A 21377-nucleotide genomic window follows, 5' to 3' on the forward strand; every position below is an offset into this window, starting at 1 on the left:
TAGGATTAGCAGTAGTGTCGAACTCAAGTTATAAAAGTGTACAGAGTGTAAATAAATGAGTTGAAGTTATCTACACGTCTTGACCTTACTTTGACAAATGCAACACAAGGAAGCCGCTTATGTTACAAAGGAAACATAACAAAACATGGTACCAGTAGTGAACTGTTTAAATCCAGATAGCCATGCCTCAGCGTACAGTGGCAACCAGCAATACCCAGGAAAGATGTTCGAGCTCCCGGTTCCACAGCAGCTCCAGTGCCACAGCGATCTCCGCGAAAACTGGCAGGTATTCCGGCCAATGTTTGAATTCTTCCTGGTGGCAGCCGAACTTAAAGACCTGGCCGATGATGAAAAAACAGATCTTCTCCTCACCATCGCCTGTGCAAGAGCAGAAGAAATCTTTTAAAAATTCAAGTTTTCCAAGGGGCAAAACAGGTGTGACTTCCAGACAGTCCTGGACAAATTCGGCAAATACTGTGAGGAAAACACACTCCAATCAGCAAGAAAAGGTAAGAGAAGCGCCAGTACTCACCTCGAGGCCGAAATCCCGGACCAGAGAACGATTTGGGTCGGGGACGGTGGCCATCTTGCTAAAGGGACTACACTAGCGCAGTTGCACGAGAAGTGCGCAGAACCGGAAGGTTCGTTTGCGCATGCGCGAGACGCCGTGCATGCGCAATCAAGAAAACGGCCATCGATAAAGGAACAGCGATCTGCGCATGCGCAATCGCTTCCGACGTGCTACATCGCGCACGTCATGACGTCAGAGGCCCCAGACCGCACCAATTTAAAGGGGAAACGTCCCAAATCAAAGAAAAACTCTTTTAAAGCTGTAAAACAACCTTCTTTCACCTGGAATGACAGCACAATGCCTCAAATTGAACCAGGAAATGAATTTAACCTCCGAAGAACCCGGCAACAAGCAGTCACCTACGCACAAACCGATGATTCCCCCTTGAATACTTTGATACCGACCTTTACATTTTCTCTGGACCTTGCGAGCCCAATGACAGCTCCATGGTCCTAGACGACTATGACTCGGACGAACCTTTCACCTTGAGAGGCTACCCCAGTACCAAATCTGAACCGCAACTGGACATGTTGCACATTGGCGACCGTCGCATTGAATCCGACGCAGATGTGGATTCATTCTTCGGATTTGAGGATCTTCAACCCAGCAGATATGATGTCCCAACTCATCAGTGCAGGATGATGCTGCAGCCTGAAATTAAGAGACAGAGAGCGGTACAATCCCACAGAGAGCGGCCTGCTGCCACACAGAGCGTGGTCCACGCCCCGCTCAGGGTTCCCGACTCTACGAAAGAAGACCTGCAAGACTCCACACCGCAGTCCTTGCATGCACAAGAAGTGACTCCTGTGTCACAAGACTCCACAGCGAGCTCGTGGACAGACTCCACAATGGCAGAAACGCATTACTCCGATGCGCAGTCCTTGCAGGAACAAGACCATGAGGGTCCAGCAACCTCCTCTGACCAACTAGCGGCAGACGATGCAATCTGCCATGCTCACGTAAACAGCAAGAAGACTATAACAGTCTACCACGCTCCAATTTGGTGCTTTTTGAGTGCGATAGTGAGAGTTTGGTGACCGAGGGAGTTAGGTGAGGAGGGAGTAAGGTGCTCCTTTCATTTTGTTTCCGACATTTCCGCAAAGAGTGCAAAGAGAGCCAGGTGTTTACAGGAAGTGTAGCTGACTGGGAGCAGAGTCGGAGGGCGGAGATCTAGTTAGTCCACACAGCAGCTATATTCTTTAAGGTAAGAGGGGATGGAGGCTAGGCCAGTTACATGCTCCTCCTGTAGGATGTGGGTGGTGAGGGATACCACCGGTGTCCCCACTGACTATACCTGCGGGAAGTGCACCCAACTTCAGCTCCTCAAAGACCGTGTTAGGGAACTGGAGCTGAAGCTGGATGAACTTCGGATCATCCGGGAGGCAGAGGGGGTGATTGAGAAGAGTTACAGGGAGGTAACCACACCCAAGGTACAGGACAAGAATAGCTGGGTTACAGTCAGGGGGAAAAAAACAAACAGGCAGACAGTGCAGGGATCCCTCGTGGCCGTTCCCCTTCAAAACAAGTATACCGTTTTGGATGCTGTTGGGGGGGATGACCTACCGGGAGAAGGCCCTAGCGGCCAGGTCTCTGGCACTGAGTCTGGCTCTGGGGCTCAGAAGGGAAGGGGGGAGAATAGAAAAGCAATAGTTGTAGGAGATTCAATGGTTAGGGGAATAGATAGGAGATTCTGTGGTCGCGAGCGAGACTCCCGGAAGGTATGTTGCCTCCCGGGTGCCAGGGCCAGGGATGTCTCGGATCGTGTCTTCAGGATCCTTAAGGGGGAGGGGGAGCAGCCAGAAGTCGTGGTGCACATTGGTACCAACGACATAGGTAGGAAAAGGGGTGTGGAGGTAATAAACAAGTTTAGGGAGTTCGGCTGGAAGTTGAAAGTCAGGACAGACAGAGTTGTCATCTCTGGTTTGTTGCCGGTGCCACGTGATAGCGAGGCTAGGAATAGGGAGAGAGTGCAGTTGAACACGTGGCTGCAGGAATGGTGTAGGAGGGAGGGCTTCAGGTATTTGGATAATTGGAGCGCATTCTGGGGAAGGTGGGACCTGTACAAGCAGGACGGGTTGCATCTGAACCAGAGGGGCACCAATATCCTGGGAGGGAGGTTTGCTAGTACTCTTCGGGAGGGTTTAAACTAATTTGGCAGGGGAATGGGAACCGGATTTGTAGTCCAGCAACTAAGGTAGCCGATATTCAGGACGCCAAAGCATGTAATGAGGCAGTGGGGAAGGGAACACTGACAAAGGAGAGTATTTGCAGGCACGGAGATGGGTTGAAGTGTGTATACTTCAACGCAAGAAGCATCAGGAATAAGGTGGGTGAACTTAAGGCATGGATCGGTACTTGGGACTACGATGTGGTGGCCATCACGGAAATTTGGATAGAAGAGGGGCAGAAATGGTTGTTGGAGGTCCCTGGTTATAGATGTTTCAATAAGATTAGGGAGGGTGGTAAAAGAGGTGGGGGGGTGGCATTATTAATTAGAGATAGTATAACAGCTGCAGAAAGGCAGTTCGAGGAGTATCACCCTATTGAGGTAGTATGGGTTGAAGTCAGAAATAGGAAAGGAGCAGTCACCTTGTTAGGAGTTTTCTATAGGCCCCCCAATAGTAGCAGAGATGTGGAGGAACAGATTGGGAAACAGATTTTGGAAAGGTGCAGAAGTCATAGGGTGGTAGTCATGGGCGACTTTAACTTCCCAAATATTGAGTGGAAACTCTTTAGATCAAATAGTTTGGATGGGGTGGTGTTTGTGCAGTGTGTCCAGGAAGCTTTTCTAACACAGTATGTAGATTGTCCAACCAGAGGAGGGGCAATATTGGATTTAGTACTGGGTAATGAACCAGGGCAAGTGATAGATTTGTTAGTGGGGGAGCATTTTGGAGATAGTGACCACAATTCTGTGACTTTCACTTTAGTAATGGAGAGGGATAGGTACGTGCAACAGGGCAAGGTTTACAATTGGGGGAAGGGTAAATACGATGTTGTCAGACAAGAATTGAAGTGCATAAGTTGGGAACATAGGCTGGCAGGGAAGGACACAAGTGAAATGTGGAACTTGTTCAAGGAACAGGTGCTACGTGTCCTTGATATGTATGTCCCTGTCAGGCAGGGAAGAGATGGTCGAGTGAGGGAACCATGGTTGACAAGAGAGGTTGAATGTCTTGTTAAGAGGAAAAAGGTGACTTATGTAAGGCTGAGGAAACAAGGTTCAGACAGGGCATTGGAGGGATACAAGATAGCCAGGAGGGAACTGAAGAAAGGGATTAGGAGAGCTAAGAGAGGGCATGAACAATCTTTGGCGGGTAGGATCAAAGAAAACCCCAAGGCCTTTTCACATATGTGAGAAATATGAGAATGACTAGAGCGAGGGTAGGTCCGATCAAGGACAGTAGCGGGAGATTGTGTATTGAGTCTGAAGAGATAGGAGAGGTCTTGAACGAGTACTTTTCTTCTGTATTTACAAATGAGAGGGGCGATATTGTTGGAGAGGACAGTGTGAAACAGATTGGTAAGCTCGAGGAAATACTTGTTAGGAAGGAAGATGTGTTGGGCATTTTGAAAAACTTGAGGATAGACAAGTCCCCCGGGCCTGACGGGTTATATCCAAGGATTCTATGGGAAGCAAGAGATGAAATTGCAGAGCCGTTGGCAATTATCTTTTCGTCCTCACTGTCAACAGGGGTGGTACCAGGGGATTGGAGAGTGGCGAATGTCGTGCCCCTGTTCAAAAAAGGAACTAGGGATAACCCTGGGAATTACAGGCCAGTTAGTCTTACTTCGGTGGTAGGCAAAGTAATGGAAAGGGTACTGAAGGATAGGATTTCTGAGCATCTGGAAAGACACTGCTTGATTAGGGATAGTCAGCACGGATTTGTGAGGGGTAGGTCTTGCCTTACAAATCTTATTGAATTCTTTGAGGAGGTGACCAAGCATGTGGATGAAGGTAAAGCAGTGGATGTAGTGTACATGGATTTTAGTAAGGCATTTGATAAAGTTCCCCATGGTAGGCTTCTGCACAAAGTAAGGAGGCATGGGATAGTGGGAAATTTGGCCAGTTGGATAACGAACTGGCTAACCGATAGAAGTCAGAGAGTGGTGGTGGATGGCAAATATTCAGCCTGGATCCCAGTTACCAGTGGCGTACCGCAGGGATCAGTTCTGGGTCCTCTGCTGTTTGTGATTTTCATTAATGACTTGGATGAGGGAGTTGAAGGGTGGGTCAGTAAATTTGCAGACGATACGAAGATTGGTGGAGTTGTGGATAGTAAGGAGGGCTGTTGTCAGCTGCAAAGAGACATAGATAGGATGCAGAGCTGGGCTGAGAAGTGGCAGATGGAGTTTAACCCTGAAAAGTGTGAGGTTGTCCATTTTGGAAGGACAAACATGAATGCGGAATACAGGGTTAACGGTAGAGTTCTTGGCATTGTGGAGGAGCAGAGAGACCTTGGGGTCTATGTTCATACATCTTTGAAAGTTGCCACTCAAGTGGATAGAGCTGTGAAGAAGGCCTATGGTGTGCTCGCGTTCATTAACAGAGGGATTGAATTTAAGAGCCGTGAGGTGATGATGCAGCTGTGCAAAACTTTGGTAAGGCCACATTTGGAGTACTGTGTACAGTTCTGGTCGCCTCATTTTAGGAAGGATGTGGAAGCTCTGGAAAAGGTGCAAAGAAGATTTACCAGGATGTTGCCTGGAATGGAGAGTAGGTCTTACGAGGAAAGGTTGAGGGTGCTAGGCCTTTTCTGATTCGAGCGGAGAAGGATGAGGGGCGACTTGATAGAGGTTTATAAGATGATCAGGGGAATAGATAGAGTAGACAGTCAGAGACTTTTTCCCCAGGTGGAACACACCATTACAAGGGGACATAAATTTAAGGTGAAAGGTGGAAGATATAGGAGGGATATCAGAGGTAGGTTCTTTACCCAGAGAGTGGTGGGGGCATGGAATGCACTGCCTGTGGAAGTAGTTGAGTCAGAAACATTAGTGACCTTCAAGCAGCTGTTGGATAGGTACATGGATTACGGGAAAATTATATAGTGTAGATTTATTTGTTCTTAAGGGCAGCATGGTAGCATTGTGGATAGCACAATTGCTTCACAGATCCATGGTCCCAGGTTCGATTTCGGCTTGGGTCATTGTCTGTGTGGAGTCTGCACGTCCTCCCTGTGTCTGCGTGGGTTTCCTCCGGGTGCTCCGGTTTCCTCCCACGGTCCGAGGATGTGCGGGTTAGGTGAATTGGCCAATGATAAATTGCCCTTAATGTCCAAATTGCCCTTGGTGTTGGGTGGAGGTGTTGAGTTTGGGTGGGGTGCTCTTTCCAGCGGCTGGTGCAGACTCGGGGGGCCGAATGGCCTCCTTCTGCACTGTAGATTCAATGATAATCTATGATTAATCTAGGACAAAGGTTCGGCACAACATCGTGGGCCGAAGGGCCTGTTCTGTGCTGTATTTTCTATGTTCTATGTTCCACTACACAGCAGGACAACCATGACGGTCTATCATGCTACAATGAAGGACAAAGCGATGATGACTGTTCAAGTCCAAATGAAGGACAACGGCAAGACAATGACAGTCCACCCACATTGTTTGCACCACCAGATGAAAACTCTGACAATTCACCCAACCCTAGTGAACAGCAAGCAGCTAATGAGGATCTACCCACAGTATGTGAAACAAGTGACGATAACATCCCACTTCCCATGCAAGAGGTACAAAGTGACAGACCTCAGCTAGTGTGTACAGAGGCACTCGACGATCACTGTGAGACCACTGGTGACTCCGGTGACACCACACTACTTCCACCCTCAATTGCTCGAACCTCTCCACTAGTCAATGCATTCCTGCATGTTCCGACTCCAGACGTGCAGCTTCAAGAAATCTCAGCTGACTTCAGTGAACCTGTTAAGACTCCGGACGGGGAGCATCAACAAAAAACAGACCAGACTCCAGATGGAGAGCAACCAAACGCCGACTCTGATTCACGTAAGCCGAACTTTACTCCAGACAGGCAGTGCCACAACCTCAGTGATGGCATGCTCAGGGTGACAGCAGATGCCACAACGACAGGAGATGGATCACGTAACAATCACACTGGGTCAGCGGTAACAAGCAGCGGCCACAGTCCAGGAGGAATACACCAATTTTCCCCACAGCTATGTCGACACATTTGTTCCACACCGACAGTGCGGCCAATGACAGCTCATGCTGGACAAACCCAGTATTCAGGCATGCAGCAGCCAGCAGTCTATGCAGCATATTCTCAAACAGGCCAGCACTACGGATTGCCCACTAATGGAATCAAGACTGAAGGAGGACTACCGCCAGCGCAATCTGCACTACAGACTGGATGCCTTAGTTACAGCCCAGGATTTGCTGCACCACAGCCTGGCCAGACAGCATATTCCTATCAGATGCAAGGATCTAGTTTCACAAAACAGGAAGGACCTAAAGAGAGAGCTAAGAAGAGCCAGGAGGGGACATGAGACGTCTTTGGCAGGTAGGATCAAGGATAACCCTAAAGCTTTCTATAGATAAGTCAGGAACAAAAGAATGACTCGGGTAAGAGTAGGGCCAGTCAAGGGCAGTAGTGGGACGTTGTACGTGGAGTCCGAGGAGATAGGAGAGGTGCAAAATGAATATTTTTTGTCAGTATTCACACTGGAAAAAGACAATGTTGTCAAGGAGAATACTGAGATTCAGGCTATTAGACTAGAAGGGCTTGAGGTTCATAAGGAGGAGGTGTTAGCAATTCTGGAAAGTGTGAAAATAGATAAGTCCCCTGGGCGGATGGGATTTATCCTAGGATTCTCTGGGAAGCTAAGGAGGAGATTGCTGAGCCTTTGGCTTTGATCTTTAAGTCATCGTTGTCTACAGGAATAGTCCCAGAAGACTGAAGGATAGCAAATGTTGTCCCCTTGCTCAAGAAGGGGAGTAGAGACAACCCCGTTAACTATAGACCAGTGAGCCTTACTTCTGTTGTGGGCAAAATCTTGGAAAGGTTTATAAGAGATAGGATGTACAATCATCTGGAAAGGAATAATTTGATTAGAGTTAGTCAACACGGTTTTGTGAAGGGTAGGTCGTGCCTCACAAACCTTATTGAGTTCTTTGAGAAGTGCCCAAACAGGTGGATGAGGTTAAAGCAGTTGATGTGGTGTATATGGATTTCAGTAAAGCGTTTGATAAGGTTCCCCGCTGTAGGCTACTGCAGAAAATACGGAGGCATGGGATTCAGGGTGATTTAGCTGTTTGGATCAGAAATTGGCTAGCTGGAAGAAGACAAAGGGTGGTGGTTGATGGGAAATGTTCAGACTGGAGTCCAGATACTAGTGGTGTACCACAAGGATCTGTTTTGGGGCCACTGCTGTTTGTCATTTTTATAAATGACCTGGAAGAGGACATAGAAGGATGGGTGAGTAAATTTGCAGATGACACTAAAGTCGGTGGAGTTGTGGACAGTGCGGAAGGATGTTACAAGTTACAGAGGGACATAGATAAGCTGCAGCGCTGTGCTGAGAGGTGGCAAATGGAGTTTAATGCAGAAAAGTGTGAGGTGATTCATTTTGGAAGGAATAACAGGAAGACAGAGTACTGGGCTAATGGTAAGATTTTTGGCAGCGTGGATGAGCAGAGAGATCTCGGTGTCCATGTACATAGACCCCTGAAAGTTGCCACCCAGGTTGAGAGAGTTGTTAAGAAGGCGTACGGTGTGTTAGCTTTTATTGGTAGAGGGATTCAGTTTTCGTAGCCATGAGGTCATGTTGCAGCTGTACAAAACTCTGGTGCGGCCGCATTTGGAGTATTGCGTGCAATTCTGGTCGCCGCATTATAGGAAGGATGTGGAAGCATTGGCAAGGGTGCAGAGGAGATTTACCAGAATGTTGCCTGGTATGGAGGGAAGATCTTATGAGGAAAGGCTGAGGGACTTGAGGCTGTTTTCGTTAGAGAGAAGAAGGTTAAGAGGTGACTTAATTGAGGCATACAAGATGATCAGAGGATTGGACAGGGTGGACAGTGAGAGCCTTTTTCCTCGGATGGTGATGCCTAGCATAAGGGGACATAGCTTTAAATTGAGGGGAGATAGATATAGGACAGATGTCAGAGGTAGGTTCTTTACTCAGAGAGTATTAAGGACTTGGAATGCCCTGCCTGAAACAGTAGTGGACTCGCCAATACTAAGGGCATTCAAATGGTCATTGGATAGACATATGGACGATAAGGGAATCGTGTAGATGGGCTTTCGAGTGGTTTCACAGATCGGTGCAACATCGAGGGCCAAAGGGCCTGTACTGCGCTGTAATGTTCTACGTTCTATAGGGAAAGGGCGAGACTGGACCTGGTATTGGGGAATGAGCCCGGCCAGGTGGTGGAAGTTTCAGTAGGGGAGCATTTCGGGAACAGTGACCACAATTCAGTAAGTTTTGCAGTGCTGGTGGACAAGGATAAGAGTGATCCGAGGGTGAATGTGCTAAATTGGGAGAAGGCTAATTGTAACAATATTAGGCAGGAACTGAAGAACCTAGATTGGGGGTGGATGTTTGAGGGTAAATCAACATCTGACATGTGGGAGGCTTTCAAATGTCAGTTGAAAGGAATTCAGGACCGGCATGTTCCTGTGCGGAAGAAGGATAAATACAGCAAATTTCGGGAACCTTGGATAACGAGAGATATTGTAGGTCTCGCCAAAAAGAAAAAGGAGGCATTTGTCAGGTATAGAAGGCTGGGAACAGACGAAGCCTGTGTGTAATATAAGGACAGTAGAAAGGAACTTAAGCAAGGAGTCAGGTGGGCTAAAAGGGGTCACGAAAAGTCATTGGCAAATAGGGTTAAGGAAAATTCCAAGGCTTTTTACACGTACATAAAAGGCAAGAGGGTAGCCAGAGTAAGGGTGGGCCCACTGAAAGACAGGCGAGGGAATCTATGTGTGGAGCCAGAGGAAATGGGTGAGGTATTAAATTAATACTTTGCATCAGTATTCACCAAAGAGAAGGAATTGGATGTTGAGTCTGGAGAAGGGTGTGTAGATAGCCTGGGTCACATTGAGATCCAAAAAGATGAGGTGTTGGGCATCTTGAAAAATATTAATGTAGATAAGTCCCCAGGTCCTGATGGGATCTACCCCAGAATACTGAAGGAGGCTAGAGAGGAAATTGCTGAGGCCTTAACAGACATCTTTGTATCCTCACTGTCTTCAGGTGATGTCCCGGAGGACTGGAGAATAGCCAATGTTGTTCCTTTGTTTAAGAAGGGTAGCAAGGATAATCCAGAGAACTACAGGCCGGTGAGCTCTACGTCAGTGGTAGGGAAATTACTGGAGAGAATTCTTTGAGACAGGATCTACTCCCATTTGGAAGCAATTGGACGTATTAGCGAGAGGCAGCACGGTTTTGTGAAGGGGAGGTTGTGTCTCACTAACTTGATAGAGTTTTTCGAGGAGGTCACAAAGATGATTGATGCAGGTAGGGCAGTGGATGTTGTCTATAGGACTTCAGTAAGATCTTTGACAAGGTCCCTCATGGCAGACTGGTACAAAAGGTGAAGTCACACGAGATCAAGGGTGAGCTGGCAAGGTGGATACAGAACTGGCTAGGCCATAGAAGGCAGAGATTAGCAATGGAAGGGTGCTTTTCTGATTGGAGGGCTGTGACTAGTGATGTTCCGCAGGGATCAGTGCTGGGACCTTTGCTACTCGTAGTATATAAAAATGATTTGGAGGAAAATGTACCTGGTCTGATTAGTAAGTTTGCAGATGACACAAAGGTTGGTGGAATTGCGGATAGCGTTGAGGACTGTCAGAGGATACAGCAGGATTTAGATCATTTGGAGACTTGGGCGGAGAGGTGGCAGATGGCGTTTAATCCAGACAAATGTGAAGTAATGCATTTTGGAAGGTCAAATGCAGGTAAAGAATATACAGTGAATAGTAGAACCCTCAAGAGTATTGGCAGTCAGAGAGATCTAGGTGTACAGGTCCACAGGTCACTGAAAGGGGCAACAAAGGTGGAGAAGGTAGTCAAGAAGGCATACGGCATGCTTGCCTTCATTGGCCGGGGCATTGAGTATAAAAATTGGCAAGTCATGTTGCAGCTGTAAAGAACCTTAGTTAGGCCACACTTGGAGCATCGTGTTCAATTCTGGTCGCCACACTACCAGAAGGATGTGGAGGATTTAGAGAGGGTGCAGAAGAGATTTACCAGGATGTTGCCTGATATGGAGGGCATTAGCTATGAGGAGAGGTTGAATAAACTTGGTTTGTTCTCACTGGAACGATAGAGGTTGAGGGGCGACCTGATAGAGGTCTACAAAAGTATGAGGGGCATAGACAGAGTGGATAGTCAGAGGCTTTTTCCCAGGGTAGAGGGGTCAATTACTAGAGGGCATAGGTTTAAGGTGCGAGGGGCAAAGTTTAGAGGAGATGTACGAGGCAAGTTTTTACACAGAGGGTAGTGGGTGCCTGGAACTCCTGACCGGAGGAGGTGGCGGAAGCAGGGACGATAGTGACGTTTCAGGGGCATCTTGACAAATACATGAATAGGATGGGAATAGAGGGATACGGACCCCGGAAGTTCAGAAGCTTTTAGTTTAGACGGGCAGCATGGTCGGCACAGGCTTGGAGGGCCGAAGGGCCTGTTCCTGTGCTGCACTTTTCTTTGTTCTTTGTTCTTTGTAAAAGTTAGACATTGACAACTGAGCTTAACCAATCTGTTTTGAAGCGACAGTTTCATCTTCTATATCTTACCCTTTTGATAAAGGACAGCATAAAGCCTCTGGAGTGTTGGCTGCTGAATTCCTTATTTAACCCTTCTCTTCAATGTGAATAAAATTATAACGGCTCATAAATGTTCACTACAGTGACGAAGATAGCTTTCAGAATGCTGAAGAATACATTTAAGTTGCCTCGCTCATTTGCATTCATTTACAAACAAATATTCCCTTGAGGTGTTTGCAGACATGTCAATGTATTGTGTATTTCCTCGCATTTCTTTTAAAATCCGGTGCTGTTCCTTCAAGGTGACATAGAGCTGCTAGAGAGCAACAAGCTGACCATCGGTTCAAATGGGACCATAACCACCAATTGTCCATCAGGTCAAAAGGTGTGCTGGCAAAGAGTGTCTCTGTTCAGAGAGAACAGCACTTTGACCTTGAAAAAAACGAACGTTAAAATCACTTATAATAAATTTGCCTACACGTCACAAAAGATTTGTATTTGTCCTTCCTGTGTTGATCTGGAATTTATCATCTGTACGTAGAGGTCAAAAAAATGTGTGTAATATCTTCTGGGACCTTCAATCAGCACATTAAAAATCAGAAGACAGAATTTTTTACTGTCTATAATTTTGCTCCTCACATTGTGTTCAGTGGAAAAATACAGTTTTAATGATCGTATTTTAAATGCCACTGCTGAATCCTTGCTGCTGCAGATTTTGATTTGGTTTAACATAATAAGACATTTATTACAAAGAGGAAATTAAAACACTAATTTTTCCAATTGTAAGGAAATAAATCTAGCTAACGCAAGGCATATGCTGCTATTCCAAAATGCCTGCACCAACAATGCTGTAAGACATACTTGGGATATGTATTACCACAAACAACAGACTAAAGTCAGTACATTTAAAAATAATTCATCTTAAAACTGACAGAATTTCCAATATAAGCAAGTGCTCGGAGTGCTATTATGCATCATGTCCCCATGGTAATGATTTTTCACACATTCCAATAAATGCAATCCCACTCAATAATATTTTTGCTAAGGAAATATTTACAAATAGAAAAACATCTGGAATGCTCCTGTATGAGAAAAAGACAATTCTGGACACCGATAAGCAGAAATGGGATACCGCTTTTAGCACAAGGCAAGCCACATATATAAGATATGATAAAAGAATACTTACTCTGATAGAAAATTCCTGAATCGGCAAGTAGGAGGGTGAAATAACAATGCATGGCAAATTTCCAATTTGCACATGAAATGGAAATAGGGTTGATCTCAGGAAGCCACTGGACAATGAGCAACAAAAATACGCCAGTGAATTAACAATAATAAAATGTGAATGTAAATAGTAATCTTCTTGTACTTGAATGTGTATATTTCAAAATCACATTGTCAAAACAAATAGACAAATTTGCAGTGTTTGAGATTTATAGTTTTACAGTCCCATTCGTCAAATGAGGACTCGTACACAAAAGGACCACAGAATCGGGTCTACAATGGGTTTATCTCATCAGGGACTCAGTCTCCCCATAGGGGGTGTAGGGTCACAGAAGCATGGAATTGATGGTCAAGGAATGTGTCTCAAATTTTGATTGATCGAAGTCTCTATTGATTTGTACTATAAATCCATTGAGGAACCAGCAGAACTCCTGCCAACTTGAGTAAATGGCTGGCAAAGGCCACTTATGTTGTTTCCCTCAGGGTTCTACTTGTCTCATTGTGATGAACGGTTACTGCCTTATCATCATGTAAGGTGATGTCCCCTTTAAGACCGGGCTTGGAACCCTGGGGACTCCGCCTCTGGCTCCGCCCATCTGGGAGCCATACATAAAGGCCTGTCTCATGGTCTGTATAGCAGTCAGCTCTCGTCCATAGCTGTAGCATAGTTATTAGTCTAATAAAGCCTTCTTTACAGTTTAATCTCTAAGCGTCATTATTGAGGGTACCTCAATCATACTAAGGTTACCGGTGGAAATCAGGAGTAAAAACTACTCTCAACCTTACCAAAAGTGATCTGGGACAAAAGTTACTCCTTCAAAAAATTCTGTTCTAGTTTGCAAACACTGCTGAGCTTTGACTCCTCATCAGTCATAACATAGAGTTGATGGCATATCAATTATGGAAAAAACTGCAAACTGTCTTGGGGGCAGGGGGGGAAGTTGAATGGATGAATGCTAGAACTGTAAGGACAAGGATAATTTATTTTTGAGCAGTGTTTTGTTTGTTTCGACCAGTGCAGACATTGTGGATTGCTACACAACAAACAACTCACATCTATTCCCCGAAATACAGCCACTGATATGCATAACGATTTTTCTCTGACCATAGTTTATATTTTACAAATGCTGACCAACTTGTTATGTATTTTCAGCATTTTCTGCGGCAGAATGGGAACAACTACAAGGAATTCATGGGCCGTGGTTTTTAACATTTTTGGGGTTACCTTGGCAGATTCTGATAACATGAAACCTTAAAACTAACAGTGGGATAGAGGGGAGACTTAGAAATACAAAGAGCAAGATTGAGCTATCAGAACAGTATAGTGATGTGGGCAAAGTCAAGTAGAGTGCGATAGAGACTTTAACAAAAGACGTATATCAGTGAATAGTGCCATTGAGGGGAATAGATGTACAAAAATGATATTAAAGTTTCTTTATTTCAATAAAAAAAGATAGATGAATTAGTGGCACAAATAGCGGTGAATGATTTAGATCAAATTGCCATTACAAAGATATGGGGTAGATTCTCCGATGCGCCAGAATCGCGCTTGGCGCGAGGGCGGAGAATAGCCCTTCACGCCGGAAATCTGGTACGACGGCGCTTCAGCAGACCCGCCAGTCCTGCGGGTGGGTCGAAGTGGGGCCGTTGGAACAGGCCCCCGCGGAGGTTCCCCGCGGAGATTCCCCGCGGTCGACCGGCTGAACTCCCGCCAGCGTGGTTTACATGTGGTGCCACCCGGTGGGAGCTGGGAACCGCAGCTGCAGTGGTGGTCCTGGTGGGGGGGCAGGGGTATCTGACTCCGGGGGGGCCTCAGTGGTGGCCAGGACCACGGTCGGGGGCCACCGATTGGCAAGCCATCGCGATCTGGGAGGACCTACTTTCCTCCGCGCGGGCCTGCTGTGTGGCTCCGCCATGTCGGGGGCGCCGGCGCCGAAGTGGGCCACTGTGCGTATGCACGGACCCGCTTGCGGCCGCCCTGCGCTTGTGCGATCTGGCTAGCAGGGCCCCGCTGGCAGCCAGAGTGGCGGGACACTCGCTGGGGCTATGCTAGCCCCCTGAAAAATGGAGAATCACCCCGGACCTTTGAGGAAAATGTCCGGATTGATTCTCACCCGTTTTCCGGCAGGCGTGGGGACTTAGTCCCCAGAAGGGAGAATCCCTCCCACCGTTACAAAGTGACCAAGGGTGAGAAAGAAATATTCCAGGGTACACAATATTACAGAAAGACACACAGCATGGCAAACGAGATAGAATAGCCCTTACCGTGAGGGTGACATAAGGTGAGAGATGATCTGGCCTCTGAAGGTCATGTAGTAGAATTAATATGGAAATTAGGAATAGCAAGAGTCAGAAAGTACTGGTGGGAATAGTTTATATGCCAGGTGTTTTTAAAGCTGGATGAGTGGATTGTCAATGTTAAATTGCCCCTTAGTGTCCAAGGGTTAGATAGGGTTACGGGGATAGAATGGGTGAGTGGACCTAGGTGGAGTGTACTTTCGGATAGTTGTAGACTCGATGGGCTGAATGACCTCCTTCTGCTCTGTCGGGATTCATGATTTCAAAAGTCCAGTCCTAGAGTGAAACCTTATTTGATAGATCCTAGCCTTTTTTGGAAACTGTGGAGGAAAGTTACTAAACAAACTGTGTCCTAGGCCCAACCATCTTAAACTGCTTCATCAATGACCTTCCTTCCACCATAAGGTCAGAAGTGGGGATGTTCACTGATGATTGCACAATGTTCAGAACCACTTGCAACTTCTCAGATACTGAAGCAGCCCATGACCAAATTCAGCAAGACCTGGACAATATCCAGGCTTGGAGTGGCAGGGAAGTAACATTCGCACCACACAATTGGCAGGCAATAACCATCTTCATCAAGAGGGAATCTGACTTTGCCCCTTGACTTTCAATGGCATTACCATCGCTGAATCCCCACAATCAACATCCTGAAGGGTTATCATTGACTAGAAACTGAACTGGACGAGTCATATAAATACTATGGCTGAAAGATTTGTGAGTAAGCTTGTTCAGCATCGGTCAGAGTCCAGGAGGCATTGGCGATAGGCCTTTCTGCGGCATCTTCCATCTTATGCGCTAAAACCGCTTCAATCACGTAGGGAGACATGTTACAGGTAAGGATTGTCTTTTGAGAATTAAAAATGGATAACTGCAGAACTAGTTTAACCTGTTCAAAGGCTTATTTAAAAAAAATATATATTTAGAGCACTCAGTTATATATGTTTTCCAATTATTGGGCAATTTAGCATGGCCAATCCACCTAACCTGCACATTTTTGGGTTGTGGGGGTGAAACCCACGCAGACACGGGGAGAATGTGCAAACTCCACACGGACAGTGACGCAGGGCCGGGATTTGAACCCGGGTCCTCAGCGCCATACTTCCAGTGCCATTCAAAGGCTTATTTCTGATGCTCTATCCAATGCCGTCTCTGGTTTCTCTTGAGCAGTATTTGTAGGGGTGCCAATGTTGTAGAAAGATTAAGAATAAATCTGCTGTAATATTTCACTATTCCTAAAAAGGTTTTCAATTCTGACATATTTTGGGGGTCTGTTACTTCTTTAATTGCTTTATCTTCTCCCCCATATGGTAAAGCCCTTTGGCATCTACTTTAAATCCTAAATACATCACTTCACGAACTTGGATGGTACATTTTTCTCTTTTCAGCCTTACTCCGGCCTTCTTAAATCTTATTAAAACTTCTTCAAGATTTGCAAGGGACTCCATTTCAGACGCTCCTATTATCAGTAGCTAACCTGCACATCTTTGGGTTGTGGGGGTGAAACCCACGCAGACACGGGGAGAATGTGCAAACTCCACACAGACAGTGACCCAGGGCCGGGATTCGAACCCGGGTCCTCAGCGCCGCAGTCCCAGTGCTAACCACTGCACCACATGCCGCCCTTACCATTGCATTATCACTGAGGGCTTTGGGTGATAATGCCCCTTGGATAATTCCAGAAGCTCCTCAAAAGTTTTGATGTCAGGGGCATCTGGAGAAGTCAGACTCCCAATCAGGTTACAGTTTGGGGACCGACAGGCTTTTAATAGGATTACCATTGCTTCTCTTCCCCCACAATTTCATTCGCCTTAATGAAATAGTGCAGGCATTCGACTTATAGCACCCATTGCTCTGTGTTAGGATTGAATGGCTCAAGTTCCCCAAAAAAGGGCAATTTGACACTTACAGACTGCTGAACGGGTTTGCTTCAAAGGAAAGGCATCTACACAAGGTCTGCTCTCTTGATTTCTGGAGCAGTAAGAAGGCACTCTGATCGATCATCATTGCCAAATGTAAGATCTTGAAAAACTGGTGACTACCAAGTCGATTAACGAATAAATAGTTTATTAAGGCAAATAACTATTTTCAAGGAGTGAGATAATGCACAACTCCAAACTGCTAATAGTAAAACCCTCATTCAGCCCAGGACTTGCGTGCTCCTGCCCAATTGTCCTTACGGATCACATGATCCTCCTAGAACTCGTCCCCCTTAAAAGGGCATGCTACCATAGACACCCTACTCCGCAAAAAGAGAAAAGAGATCACAAGTGAAATCAGAGTCTCAATACTCTTTAGTGTTTGAATACTCAAGACTGTGTCATTCTGGCTGCCTAAGGACTGTGGTAGTCTTGATATTTTCTGTCATCTGGAGGACATATAGGATAATGCAGGCATCCCTACTCATTAGAAAAAGGAACTTACAGACAACACACGTTAGCTGAAAGGTGTTGAATTCTCGCTCTTGTCTATTTTTTCCTCTGCAGTGCATAATTACTTGGCCCTACATTTCAAGGTCACATTCTGTAATTGCACTTCTGCCAATTGTGTTTGAAAGACTTTACACTCTTTAATGTGAACCTTTGCCTTTGCTTGCCATTCCATATTCTGGATTTCCATCTCTCCGCATACCTCTTTGTGAATATAATGTTTTTCCAAGGTTTCTTCCAAATGTGCAATGGTTTCTTCAGCACTGCAGTTTCAGTTATATATTTCTTAGCTTCCTCCCAGAAGAGTGAACATTCCTGAGTCTTCTCTGAAAACAGCGTCATTAGTTCTTTCAAAGTGGTATTAAATTAATCTTGTCTTACTTCATAATGTTCTTAAGGGATACTCAGACCTGAGGGAAGCTTGCAGCATGTGAAGCTCCTTCAACAGGTTTTCCTTTTTGCTATGAATCTCAAGTATTTTGTCTTGAGTTTTGTTGTAATTTAACAGAGTCTCATTGAGTTTGTTCCGCTGTTCTGCCATTCTGTTGCTCAGGGCATTCTTTATTCTCTCATGTTGCTGATGTTTAATGGACTATTTTCAGATCTGATCCTGAGGGCAATTAGCTGCTCTTTCAAGTGTTTATTCTTTTTGTTCAGCTCTGGCCTTCTCACTCTCTATATTAGTGTATAGCTTTGTCATTGCTGATCGCTTCAACCCAACTTTTCTGAAGTAGCATTCACCGTCTTTTCCAACTCCTTGTGTTTTCCAGGGCATGTATTGGTTCATCAGTTCATCAAAGAGTCTTTCAAGGCAATGTGTGCTTTGAGTGTCTCTCTGCTGCCGTGCCTCGCTATAGTTGTGGTTGAGTTGATCCAACTCAGCTTTGATGCAAACATTCTCTGAGTGAATCTCTGCTTTGTCTTGGTTCAGCTGGCACAGATCCTTTTTCCTTGTTGTTCACTACCAGTCATTGATACCATTCTCAAATGGTGTCCACATGTTTGAAAGGAAAACATTTGGAACTTCAGCCTCGGGCTCCCCATGAAGATATATCTCTGGGACTTCTGGAAAGTTCTGTGTCTCTGTTGCCCTTGTGTGGTTTGTTCCAGTTCTGTATCTTGCCTTTCTGTCATTTTGCTGTGGGTTTCCTGTGCTTCTTTTTAAGCTCTAAAGATTGACATAATCATCAAAGGCTGTTAACAATTCCCCAAGGCTGGTCTCAGATTCATCAACACCTTGCAATAGGACATTGTGATTTGCAAGATCACCAAACCAGTAATGAAACACATTAATCTGGTGTTCCTTTGATTTATTTTCTGAGACCTGTACTCAAGTAACTCAAGGGTGCCAAATGTCCCATTGGATTTGAAGCTGGAGTTGGTACAAATCGATCTGGATTGGACTGGATTGGTTTATTGTCACGTGCACCGAGGTACAGTGAAATGTATTGTTCTGCGTGCAGTTCAGACAGATCATTCCGTACATGAAGGATTCATGATTAATTTTGAAGATTTTAGAGTGTGGATAATGCTTTAAGACATTACAAGCTTCCAAAATGGCATTGCCATTCACTGCTGAACAGTGGATCTTCCTTCTTCCCTCACTTGCCAGTTTTTGGTGGGCTTTCCAAAATAGCAGTAGCACATTTCTACCTGAAGACTGGTCTATAATGGCTGTGTGGGTCGGTTGGATGTTGATTTAATTTAATCAGCGGTATAATGTTGCGGGACGGTACATGTAGAAAAGAACCACAGGCTTGCTGTTTAGGAAATCATAGGGTCGCAAGGTCCCCAAAGTAGAAAAGATTAAGTATTAATGTATTATTTCTTTGCCAAACTCAGAAGTCATGTAGCAATGGGTTTCTTTCAAATGATGTTTCTGACTGAGTGAATGAAAAGGGGTTTCTCAGGACTGGCTTGCCTGGAATTTAAAAGCGTGAGCTCACCCTTGCAGGTTTGAGGTCTGCTTGCTGAAACTGGACATTCAAGAGAAATTCAATAGAGACTTATGCTATCTTAAAACATCTAACACTTTGCTTCCAGGGTCTTCTCCCTTTGGAGCTTTTTATTTCTGGTGAATGGTCTCCACATCTAAAGCTTCTGTTGGGAGTTTGTTTCAGGTTATAATCTGTTGAAGTCTTGTTTTTTCTGCCTTCTTGTGAGGATAAGGGTTTTTGAGGAATCCAGCTTCAGACAACATGAAATAGGTTCCATGGTCTTGAGTATATAAACAGCTAGTCTTTATTACCAACTTATAACTGTATACAGTAGAGGGTGCAGGAATGGAGCTGACTCAGCCCAGGTATTACTCCTCTCTGGACTGACCCTGACTTTGGATCATGTGCCTTCTTACATCAGTCTAGGTGGCACCATACTCAGTTCTGCGTTAACCCTGCATGTACCAGAACCTACTACTACACAAGGAATGCAGAAATTTAGCATGCAGGTGCAGCTAGCAATTGAGAAGGCAAATAGCATGAGGACTTCCGGGTGCGGCGATGACCAGCTAAGTCGCACGTTTCGGCAGCTCCCGGTGGAACGGACTTTTGAATAAGAGCCCCAACGGCAATTTTAACGGCTAAAAGTACTGTGCGGTAAACCAGAAGGGAATTCCCCCTGGATACGGATGGAAAAAGGAGAGGAAAGTGGCCGGATTGCGGTGGATCCTCTAGAGCAGCGGCAAGGAAGGAAAGCAAAAACCAAGATGGCGTTGGAAGGTGGCAGTTTAATATGGGGCCCTGAACAACACGAGTTTTTGAAACGCTGCGTGAAAGAGCTTAAAAAGGAGATGAAGAAGGAGCTGATGGCCCCGATATTACAGGCGATTGAAGGGCTAAAAGATGAGCAAAAGACCCAGGAGCGGGAGCTTCGGGTCGTAAAGGCAAAGGCTGCCGAGAACGAGGACGATATACAGGGCCTGGTGGTGAAGACGGAGATGCACGAGGCACACCATAAACGATGTGTGGAAAGGCTGGAGGTGCTGGAGAATAATGCGAGGAGGAAGAATTTAAGGATTCTTGGTCTTCCTGAAGGTGCAGAAGGGGCGGACGTCGGGGCATATGTGAGCACGATGCTGCACTCGTTAATGGGAGCGAAGGCCCCGACGGGTCCGTTGGAGGTGGAGGGAGCATACCGAGTGATGGTGCGAGGACCGAGAGCAGGAGAAATTCCCAGAGCCATAGTGGTGATATTCCTCCGTTTTAAGGACAGAGAGATGGTCCTCAGATGGGCAAAGAAAACTCGGAGCAGTAGGTGGGAGAACGCGGTGATCTGCGTATATCAAGGCTGGAGTGCGGAGGTGGCGAGAAGGAGGGCGAGCTTTAATCGGGCCAAGGCGGTGCTTCATAAAAAGAAGATTAAATTTGCAATGCTACAGCCGGCAAGACTGTGGGTCACATATCAAGGGAAGCACCACTGCTTTGAAACGGCGGATGAGGCGTGGACATTTATTGTTGAAGAGAAATTGGAATAAGCGGGTTGTTAAAAAAGAACGTTTGAGACAAAGTGGTGGGGCGAATATGGGGGGCGAAGAGGGGGGAAAAAGGGGGGAGAGATGATTTTTATGTTGTTAATCCTGCGACCCGGTAACTTTTCTCTCTTCCACAGGTTGTGGGGGAGGGAGGAAGGGAGGTGGAGGAGCTGGGGGCGTAGGCCATTGGGGGCGGGGCCAAAAGGGAAGCGCGGGCTTTGTTCCCGCGCTATGATAATTATGGCGGGAATAGGGAAGCAGGAAGGAGGGGGCGTCGCACGGTGCGAGCCGAGGTCATGGGGGGAAGCCGAGGTCGGCTAGAGTTTGCTGACTTCTGGGAGCAGCATGGGGGGTGTAACTACGCTAGTGGGGGATCTAGCGGGGGGGTGGGAGGGGGGATTTACTGGGTTGCTGCTGCTGGGGAGAAGGGGGAACTGGTATAGGGTGGGGTGGGGTGGGCGGGAGGGCACCGCCTGGGGGGGACACAGCTGCGTGGGAACTGGGTGAGGAGCTGGATAAAAGGGGATGGCTAATCGACAAGGGGGGGGGGGTAAAGAGCCCCCCAACCCGGCTGATCACGTGGAATGTGAGAGGGCTGAACGGGCCGATAAAGAGGGCACGGGTACTCGCACACCTTAAGAAACTTAAGGCAGATGTGGTTAT

At 46.2% G+C, this 21377-nt stretch overlaps 1 protein-coding gene across 4 annotated transcripts in view; it reads left to right on the top strand.

Moving 5' to 3' along the window:
* Window positions 1–21377, top strand: part of LOC140385610 (RNA-binding Raly-like protein) — a 1446698-nt gene that overhangs the window by 893177 nt on the left and 532144 nt on the right. The window lies entirely within an intron of this gene.

Source organism: Scyliorhinus torazame, chromosome 11 (assembly GCF_047496885.1).
Source record: "Scyliorhinus torazame isolate Kashiwa2021f chromosome 11, sScyTor2.1, whole genome shotgun sequence".
NCBI classification, from domain to species: Eukaryota; Metazoa; Chordata; class Chondrichthyes; order Carcharhiniformes; family Scyliorhinidae; genus Scyliorhinus; species Scyliorhinus torazame.